This window comes from Gossypium hirsutum, chromosome A10 (genome assembly GCF_007990345.1).
Source record: "Gossypium hirsutum isolate 1008001.06 chromosome A10, Gossypium_hirsutum_v2.1, whole genome shotgun sequence".
Taxonomy (NCBI): Eukaryota; Viridiplantae; Streptophyta; class Magnoliopsida; order Malvales; family Malvaceae; genus Gossypium; species Gossypium hirsutum.
The window spans coordinates 90,009,728-90,020,456 of record NC_053433.1 but is presented as its reverse complement, the minus strand read 5'-3'; positions in this window follow the sequence as shown (position 1 = coordinate 90,020,456).

Sequence of the window (10,729 nt, the reverse complement as noted above, 5' to 3'; positions counted from 1 at the left end):
GTGTGATATGTGACTATGTACAAGTCCATAGTATTTGTATTACTATGGCAATGTGAAAATGAAGCACTCAATTCCATAATTGATCCCTAATTTGACTATGAAGGTAAAGGAGAAATGGGCCCAAGAGATCTAAATTTGGTTATTAAGTGTCATTGAATTCAATCAAGTGAACTTATCACTGATTTTATGATTGACAAGATAAATTAGTTAAATTGTATATTATATGATTTTTATAAAATGTTCGGTAAGATTTATTTTTTATGCCTATGAGCTTAGTAAGCTTCTATAAGCTTACTTGTGCATGATTATTGTTTATTGTTTCTTATAGACTGATGTATATATATTCGGAGGATCGTATCTACAACGAAGATCACACTATCCAGATTTACTCCGGTAGATTTTGTCAAACAACTTTCTGATTTATATGGCATGTATAGGGGTTGAAATGTTAATGTAGTAGTATGATTGATTAAGCATGTAAAGTAATTTGGATGTGAAGGTTGTGTTAGATAATGAAATATACATGTTTAAGTTTGAAATCATTGATTGGCTAGGCATCATTAGTGTATAAATGCATTTTGTACAGGGAAATGGTAAGAAGGTGAGAAAAGTGGTATTAAATGTCCTATTTTCGTCCACACGGAAAGACACATGGGTGTGTGTCTAGGCTGTGTGCCATATGGGCATATGTTAAGGCTGTGTGTCCCCTACAACTCAAAAACAAGAAACAAAATGTTTAGGTTTAGGCACACGGCCTAGCACACGGGCATGTGACTTTGCCATGTGACACACACGGGCTCCAACATGGCCGTATAATACGGCCGTGTGAAGTCTGCACCTAAAATGTGAAATTTTAATCACCACACGGCCTAGCAACACAGGCGTGTTCTCAGAACGTGTGACTTAAGTTTCTTCATGGGTGTAAGTCAAAGAGGTACACGCCCCAGAGACACGGCCATGTGGGCTACACGACCATGCCACACGGGCGTGCCCCGTGTCACACGGGCGTGTGACCCTTTTTACATGAAACTTTTTCTAAGTTTTCTAAAATTTTTTTAAAATTCTTGGTTTAGTCATGAATCATTTCCAATACATGTTTTGAGTCCTGATGGCTCGTAATAGTGACAATATGTATGTTTTTGAAAAGTTTTAAATTTGAGTGGAAATTATTGTCTCGATTTTGAATGTTTGCTTATGAATAAGTCCGGTAATCCCTTGTACCCTATTCTGGCGTTGAATACGGGTAAGGGGTTTTACATCATTCATCAACCATTTGAAGCAGCATTAAAGTGTTCGTAGCAGCCTCGATTCGACAAGAACAAGCGGAGAAGGAAGAGTGGAGCAAACTAGTCAAGCCACGGAGAAACACAGAATTTGATTCTTGTTCCCTATCGTTTTAATTTTTGTTGTTGTTATGATGAACATGTCTATGAATATTTGTGATGTTGAAATGTTTAATTTAATTGATATGGCTTAAATTTAACTCATGTTAGGTTGATTGCATTTCGTCTACTTAATTTATTAAAATTGTGTTCGTGTTGTTATAGGCCTCAATAATATGTTTGATTAAGTAAAACCATGACTAAGTTATTCTTGCATTACAATTGTAAGGAAACTAATGAATTAATTATTTAAACGGATTGAAATTGTAATTAATTGACACAATACTTAATCAGTGCATGTTTAATCATCTAAGGTAGTTGAAGGTTAAATTAGCAAAAGTATCTAACGATACATTTGGCTTGCATAACTTGCAAGATCATTGTGATTAAATTGTTTCAAGGTAGAAATATTGTTAGTCACATAATCTTTTATGTGCTTATGAGATTGCATTAATTGTTTGAATTGACATAGAGATATGTACAAGAGATTATTTTAATTTCATAAGTATGTATGTGCATTAACACATTTGCTTATTAAAATCTATTTAATCGGTTGAATATAGAGATATAGTCAAGAGATAAATGTATTTTGGTAGGTAAGTATGTTCATAAGTTAACAAATTACGGAGTTGTTGTGAATTTATTCGTAACAACATAAATATGAGTTTAATAATTCTAAGTTAAGAAATGTAATTAATCTAACACAATTATGTCATCTTGATTAAAATCATCTTTTTGAAGTCGTGCATAGGAACTTTATTTTTTTTACTTTGTTAAAATTTTAGTTTTTAATCACCTCTTCAAATCAAAATATTTTCTTTCTTCACCAAAGTGTTTAAAATTGTATTCATAAATAATTCTTTTTACAGTCCCTGTGGGTACGATAACTCTACATTTACTTGTCACTTTTTTACTTGTTGCGATTCTGTACACTTGCAAATTTCCGTCGTTCCACACGTATGGGCAAAACACATGAGTGCATGCCCTGAATGTGTAAGATAACAGTGCCGAAACCATTTTTTGTTTGAAAAAAAATGGGGATCGACTTTTTAAAACCAAGTGTGGAGTCGCCACCAATCTTTTCTGTTTAAGTGAGATTGGATCACCTAATAAAATGTTTTATTCCATCTAAATCAATTTTGGCCTACGTAAATTTGAGAAAATGGGTTCGGGAGCCGGTTATGTATGAAGAAGGATTAGCACCCTCATTACACCCAAAATTGGTACCAAATTGATTAAGTATTGTCCTTATGTCTAAGTTTTAAAGCTATTTTTGAAATATGGTTCCTTTTGAAACATTAGAATGGCTCAAGTTAGTCGTCAAAATTCTCTTGTTTCAAAGGAATACAGTATCACATCCAACACGATAGGACACGATCCTTTATACCCTCGAAAATGCGATAAATTTTTTACTTCCAAAAGTTTATACATTGAAAATTACAAAAGGATGCCCAATTATTTAGTCCAACGAAAAACCGAAACCCATCATGGTAGGGCACGATTCCTTGAATTTCCAAACATTGAACATTGCCTTGCTTTAGAATTTAGAAAACACGAGTGAAATTCAAAAGGAATATTCGATTATTTTGAACAAACGGGAAATCGAAACCCAGCACGATAGGGCACGATTCCCCAAATTTCCAAACATTGAACATTGTCTTGTTTTAAAATTTGGGAAACACGAGTGAAATTCTAAAGGAATATTCGATTATTTTGAACAAATGGGAAATCGAAACCCAGCACGGTAGGGCACAATTCCTCGAGTTCCCAAACATCAATCATTACCTTTATTTTAGTAAATTTTCAAATAAACCATTGTAGAAAATGATTTAATTTGACTTGAAATAAAATGGAATAATTAATGTTAAAGAGTTGGACCTTATAAAACAACATTTCGTAAACCAAAAGAAAAATAAAAGCATGGGATAATATGTATGCATAAAATACAATGCCAATTAACAAACTAATAATTAACAAATTAACAAAACCAATGATTGAGTATGACTAAACATGGATGGAGAACAACAATACAACAAATATACATAAAATAATGTTAAAACAATTGACCCATGAGATATTAAACAACATAAAATTAATATGATACAAAATAAATTCTAATAAATATGATACAAAACAACTCACATAGAATTTAAGATAGTTTATAGAAACTATGAATATACAAATAATTTTTAAAATAGATACTACAAAATGAAGACATTCAAATCAAATAATATGCAAAATGATTTGGAAAAATACATTTATTTACAATTAGCAATAAGTGGAAATAGAGATAAATTCAAATAATGCATGAAATATAAAGAAATGTATGCAAAGGTATATAATAACGTATAATTTTAGGAAATAAGTTATATACTTAATAGATTAAAAACCAATATATAAATAATTAAAAAAACAACTAAATAAAAAAGGGAATTTAACATGTATATAGGATCAAGCTAATTTTACTATGAATAATATATGTTCATGTAGATATAAAACATTTGAATTAAGCATTATATAAAATGTTAAAATAATATAATAAAGAACTTAAAGATGATTTTACAAAAACAAAATAAAGTTATTAAAATAGCTCAACACGTATATACGTATATAAAAATGTTAGGAACTTTAAAATAATAAGCATCGCAAGTCAAAAACTCAATTAAAATAATACATGTACAAATATATATAGATTATCTAAAGGAATATTGCACAAAATGTTAAAATAAATAAAAATCTTTAAAATAATTGTTCAAATAAAAAAATAAAATAATTAAAACAGATCAGCTAAAATATTAACTATATTAAAATGGTAGGTTGTACAAATAGAGAACTAAATTAAAATAGAATTAAAATAAGAAGGTCAATTTAAAAATAAAATAAAATAAAACAATATGCAATGGGCGCAAATGTGTAAGGACTAAAACTAGAAATAATCCAGGCCCCAAAAAGCAGTGCAGTACCGCGAACTCAAATGAATACAAGCACGAATTAAAGAGCCAAATTAAAAAAAAGTAAAACAAATAGGGCGCAATTGAATGCTCGCGCGAAAGGAAGGATCTAACGCGCACATTCCCCACTTCGAATGAAAAGGCCCAGATCCGGCCTGTTAATCGGGTTGAAGCACGGACCCTTCTTGTTGTAAACGGCGCCGTTTTATTATCATATATAAAGAAAAAACAAAACCTAAAATACTCATTCAGCCGACTATTCCTTCAAAAACAAACAAGAAAAAAACTTAAAACCTTTCTCACCAAAATCTTTTAACCTCTCTCTCTCAGTCGATCGTGGGCTTCATCGGCGACTAACGCACCTCCACCACCACGGTTTCAGCTAGATCCACAAAGATCTATCAACCCTTGGACCGGAGGAGCCAACGTCGACTAAATCGACACCAAAAATAGTGAGTAAACCCTCTCTTTTTTTAGATTCGTCAAATAGATTCAAAATAAAGTAAAAAAAAAAGAATAAGAACAGAGAAATAATCTACGAATCACCTTTGGTAAACTCTTTTTGAATTGATTTCTTTTTTCATATATGCGTCTGTTCTTAATAAAAAAACGTCCTCCTATACAATTGAAAAATAAGATGGCTTTATAGCTGAATGAGAAAAATAAAGAAAAAATACAATATTTTCTTGTCTCGTTTTTCTTTTTTGCTGTTGTGCTGTGCTTTTTTTTTGTCTTCATGAAGATATGGGGGAGGACGTGGAGGCACGAGCGGCGCTGGGGCGTATGGAGGTCGTGCATGGGAGCGTACAGAGGCTGAAGGCTGTGGCGCCAAGGTGGAAACCCTAAGGTTTCTGTGGATAATCTGGTCTTAGGCCACTTAGGCCCGGTTTGTTTTATTTGGGTATTGGGTTATGGGTTTGTTTGGGTTTAGAATTGGGTTTTTGGGTATTGGGCTATTGTAATTGTTTTGGGCTATTTTGTAATATTTGGACTGATGGACTTTTGATTTGGATTTTAATATTTTTGTTTTGTTTTGGGATTGATTTTTGGTTGTTGGGCCCGGACAGATTTGGATACTTACAAACAGTATAAGTGTAGTTTTCATATGGTCTGATACATGGCTTGTGACACGGCCGTGTGACCCAAGCAGTGAATTACACGAGCTGAGACACAGACATATGTCCTAACTTCGAAAGTCACACGATCTGGGGCATTCCACAAGGCCTGGGCACACGGTCGCGTGTCCCCAGTTTTTAAGCATTTGAGATTTCACCTTAAATTTCTAGAATTATTTCAAATTAGTCTTGTAGTAACGTAAAAAAAAAATAGTTTCGCTTGGTCGCTAATTGTGGCGATTTATTAAACATTTGAAAACCAACTTTCGATTTTATTAACAAAGGGAGTCGCCACCGATCCTTTTTTATAGGTGTGATCGGACACCTAATAAAATTATTTTAAAACAAAAAGAAGGCCAAATTTAGGTCTACGTGAAAGTCCAGAGAAAAATTGGGGTTCGGGAGTCAGTTACGCGCGAGAAAGGTATTAGCACCCTCGCGACGCCCAAAATTGGTATCTCATAAAGATGTGTTGACTTGGTTTTCAAAAATACGAGTTCAATATATATTTAATCGTGATCCGATTGAAAAATGAGAATTTTTAGTTTTCGATTTTTTTTTAGAAAGGGTGTCCCGTTTTTTAACACAAGCCGACGAATTTCACCCAACATAGCGATGAAATCGATGGCTTAATATTAAATCGGTACATTGCCTTATTTTTGAAATTAATTAAAACATGAGAAAAAATATTCCTAAAGTGAGAAATTAAAAATAGATAAAGGACGCAAAAAAATGATATCATTAATGAAAAATATTAACATGGAATACTAGATTATTAGAATAACAATAATAATGATATTTACAAAATAAAAACAAATCATGTACTAATAATAAAATAGCAAAAATGATATATTTGGTAATAATAATATAAAATAATAATATGTACATAAAAATACATATATATATGCATATAATAAAAGTATGTAATAATAATAATAATATCTACAACAAAAGAAAATATTAGGAAACGTACATAAAAAAAATATACATAAAAAATTTACAACAATAATATAAAATAATGATATGTACAAAAATATATATATACATATGTACATAAAATATACACTAATATATATACATAATATATATAAAATACATATATATATACGTATTAGAAATGATAAAAAAAATTATTAACACACTACATAAGTAAATGAAATATAATAATAATACTAAAATAATTAATTTAAATAGTAAAGTAACTAAAAAGAATTAAATTGAACTAAAAACAAAATATGTTGGGCAAAATTGAAATAAAAATAAAAGGAAAGGACTATATTGAGCATGCGCGGAAATAGTGGGGGGCCAAAACACAATTAATCCTCCCCTCAAAACATAACATAGCAAGAGGGACTAAATCGCAAAGCGCTACATACTTTAAGGCCAATTTTTGACAAAAAAATCATTTTGAAGAGAGAAAAAAAAAGAAGGGAGAAAGAAGAGAGAAGGGAGGGGGGAAAGGAAATCCGGCCAAGGGGGGCCGGTCACCAGCCGATCATCGGCCGCCGCCCGTCGCTGGCGCCGGCCACCGCCCACGGTGGCCGGAAAAGGTAAAAAAAAAATTTCTTAACAATATATGTATATATAAAGAAATAAAAAAGCAACACAAAAAAAAGAAAGAAAAAAGATTCGAAAGAAAAGGAACAAAGAAAAAAATGCAACCTTTTTATTGATGTTTCTTTTGTGTTCAAAATTTGAAGGGATTTTTGTGTTTGTCTCCTTTTTTCAATCTTTGTAAAAATCCCCCCCTTTACATGATTTTTGAATGGCTTTTTATAGCCATCTTTTACATGATTTTCTATTATTTCTTTTTCTATTTTGTAGGTGATGGTAGTAGACAATGGATATCAAAAATGGGAGGAAAAATGGGGCAAGTGGGAAAGTGGCGAGGTGGCTAGGGTTTCTTGGTTTTTTTGGGGGGGTTAGGTTTTTCTTTTTTTGGGGGGGTTAGGTTTTTTTTGGGAGGGGGCTTAATGGGCTTTTGAATTGGGTTTAATATTTGGGTTTTGTAATGGGTTTGGGTAGATGTAAATGGTTCATGAGTTAAGGGTTTTAGTGGGTTTAGAGGTTTGGTTGGGTTTTGATATAATCGGGCCCGGGCAATTTGGGCTTCTACAGCTGCCCCTCTTTGCTCATTGTCGTGCAACGATAATAGAGCAAAGACTTTCAAGGAAGACCAAAGTTGCCCGGTCTTGCTAGGTCTTGACTTGCTTTGGAACTCTTCTTGTTTAGTTAGTCCCTTTTCAGTCCACCGCATCTTGTAGCTTTGGTTCAATCCACTGCAAATTCGGAGAAAGGCCTTGTAGCTTCAATCTGTTCCAATGTAACTTCAAGGAAATGAGATTTGTGGCTTCGATCCGCTTCACTGTAACTTCAGAAAGATAAGATCTACAACTTCAATATGCTCTTCTATCGCTTCAGTGAGATAAGGTTTGTGGTCTTTTCTTCTGCGACTTCAGAAAGGCAATATCTGATGCCCTCGATCAACTCCACTGCAACTTTAAGGAGACAGAATTTGACGTCTTCAGTCAGCTTCAATCTTTATTCTCTACTCGGCATGTGATCCTGAGCTCAACTCATTTTTCGCAATATGAATTGACTCTCTCGATATGTGACTGGAGGTTCAACTCACCTCTCGCAATATGAGTTGATTTTTGAAAAACAGAAATTAAAAGACTCAACTCAACTCTCGCAGAAATTAAAAAGCTCAACTCACCTCTCGTAATATGAGTTGAATTTTTTTTGAAAAACAGAAATTAAAAGGCTTAACTCACCTCTCGCAACATGAGTTGATTTTTGAAACAACAAAAATTGAGAATACCTCAGCGTGACCTAAGGCTTGACTCACTTCTCACAGTTTGAGTCAAAATTTGAAACATAAACTAAAAATACTTCAGCGCGTGGCTTGAGGCTTGACTCACCTCTCGCAATATGAGTTGATTCTTTCAAAAACATAATAATGAAAACAGAAATTGAAAATACCTCGGCGTGACCTGAGGCTCAACTCACCTCTCGCAATATGAGCTGATTTTGAAAAAGTAGAAATTAAAAGGTTCAACCCACCTCTCGCAATATGAGTTGATTCTTGACAAACAGAAATTGAAATTACCTCATCGTGTCCTGAGGCTCAACTCACCTCTCGCAATATGAGTTGAAATTAAAACACAAAAATTGAAAATACCTCAGCGTGCCCCAAGGCTCAACTCACCTCTAGCAATATGAGTCAATTTAAAACTAAAAATACCTCAGCGTGCCCCGAGGCTCAACTCACCTCTAGCAATATGAGTTGATTTTGAAAAACAAAAATTAAAAGGCTTAACTCACCTCTCGCAATATGAGTCAATTTTTTTTTGAAAGGCAGAAATTGAAAAACGAAAATTGAAAATACCTCGACGTGTGACCTGAGGCTCAACTTGCCGCTCGCAATACGAGTTGATTTTTTTTTACAACAGAAATTGAAATTACCTCAGCGTGTCCTGAGGCTCAACTCACCTCTCGCAATATGAGTTGATTTTTTTTTGAAAGGCAGAAATTTGAAAAACGAAAATTGAAAATACCTCGGCATGTGATCTGAGGCTCAACTCACCTCTCGCAATATGAGTTGATTTTTTTGAAAGACAGAAATTGAAAATAGCTCAGCGCGTGAGCCAAGGCTTAACTCACCTCTCGCAATATGAGTCGATTTTTTTTTGAAAGGCAGAAATTGAAAAACGGAAATTGAAAATACCTCGGCATGTGACCTGAGGCTCAACTCGCCGCTCGCAATACAAGTTGATTTTTTTTTACAACAGAAATTGAAATTACCTCAGCGTGTCTTGAGGCTCAACTCACCTCTCGCAATATGAGTTGATTTTTTTTTTGAAAGGCAGAAATTTGAAAAACGAAAATTGAAAATACCTCGACGTGTGACCTGAGGCTCAACTCGCCTCTCGCAATACGAGTTGATTTTTTTGACAACAGAAATTGAAATTACCTCAGCGTGTTCTGAGGCTCAACTCACCTCTCGCAATATGAGTTGATTTTTTTTTAAAATACCTCAGCGCGTCCTGAGGCTCAACTCACCTCTCGCAATATGAGTTGATTTTTGAAACATACGAAAAATTGACAATACCTCAGCGTGTCCCGAGGCTCAACTGACCTGTCGCAATATGAATTGAATTTTGAAATAAAACATCAGAATACCAGAACATGTCATCTGGTGGAACTCATGTGTCTTTTCAGCTATCATCACATCTTCTTGCTTTACTGGAGTACCTATATATGTCATGCATGATGTTATCATGATATGCACATGTTTGTCTTAAATGCTTTTATGCCTACATGATTATGCAGTGCTCCTTAAGCATGTTTGTCGTATGTCCATTTAGCCACGATTGTTGAGGATCTGTGTTCATTGCTTTGATTCTCGACTTTCTCTTCAGGCCTTATACCTGTCTTCAAGCTTCACGAGTAATCGACGTTTCTCAGATATCACTCTTCTGCCCCCGATTGAACTTTGTTCTTACTTTGAGACTCTTTTGCTTATCAAATTTTCATCCAGGTAATGCTTAACATTTCTTTTGTTTAGAGTATGTCATTTCACCATTTATCATGTAAATAATGAGATGCGTGAAAAAGGTCAGATAGGGACAAAAATGATATTTCATATTCATCTATTTCAAATGTGGCAAACAAAGCAAGTTAAACAATGAGAGTAAAAAATGTCAAAAAGAAAGAAAGGATCGTATTCAACGGATACAAATGCTCTAGATATTCAACACATGAACTCTTCCTCGTTCCTCAATCAAAAATCTTTTCAAGCGTGGCTTCTTGCGTAGAAGATTTCGAGCTTTCAGAAATGCTTCAAATACTGTAGCCTCACTGCTTGACCTATCGTTCGACCGCCAAGTTTGTTTCATTAGGACGCCCTCTCGGGTTTTCATCCTAATCTTTTTGTACTAATCAAGACGCCCTTTTCGGGTTTTCGCCTTGATCCCTTTTTTTTTTAAGATGCCCTTTTCGGGTTTTCATCTTAAGCATAACATTTCTTCACAGCATCTGAGTTCACTGGATTCGACAACTCTTTCCCATCCATCTCGGTAAGGATCAAAGCTCCTCCTAAGAATTCCTTCTTTACGACGTACGGTCCTTCCCAATTTGGAGCCCATTTTCCTCGAAAGTCTTTTCGTATTGGGAGAATCTTTCTCAGCACGAGTTCTCCTTTGTGGAATTCTCTTGGCTGTACCTTCTTGTCATGGGCCGCGATCATTCTCTTCTGGTACATCTGTCCATGACAAATTGC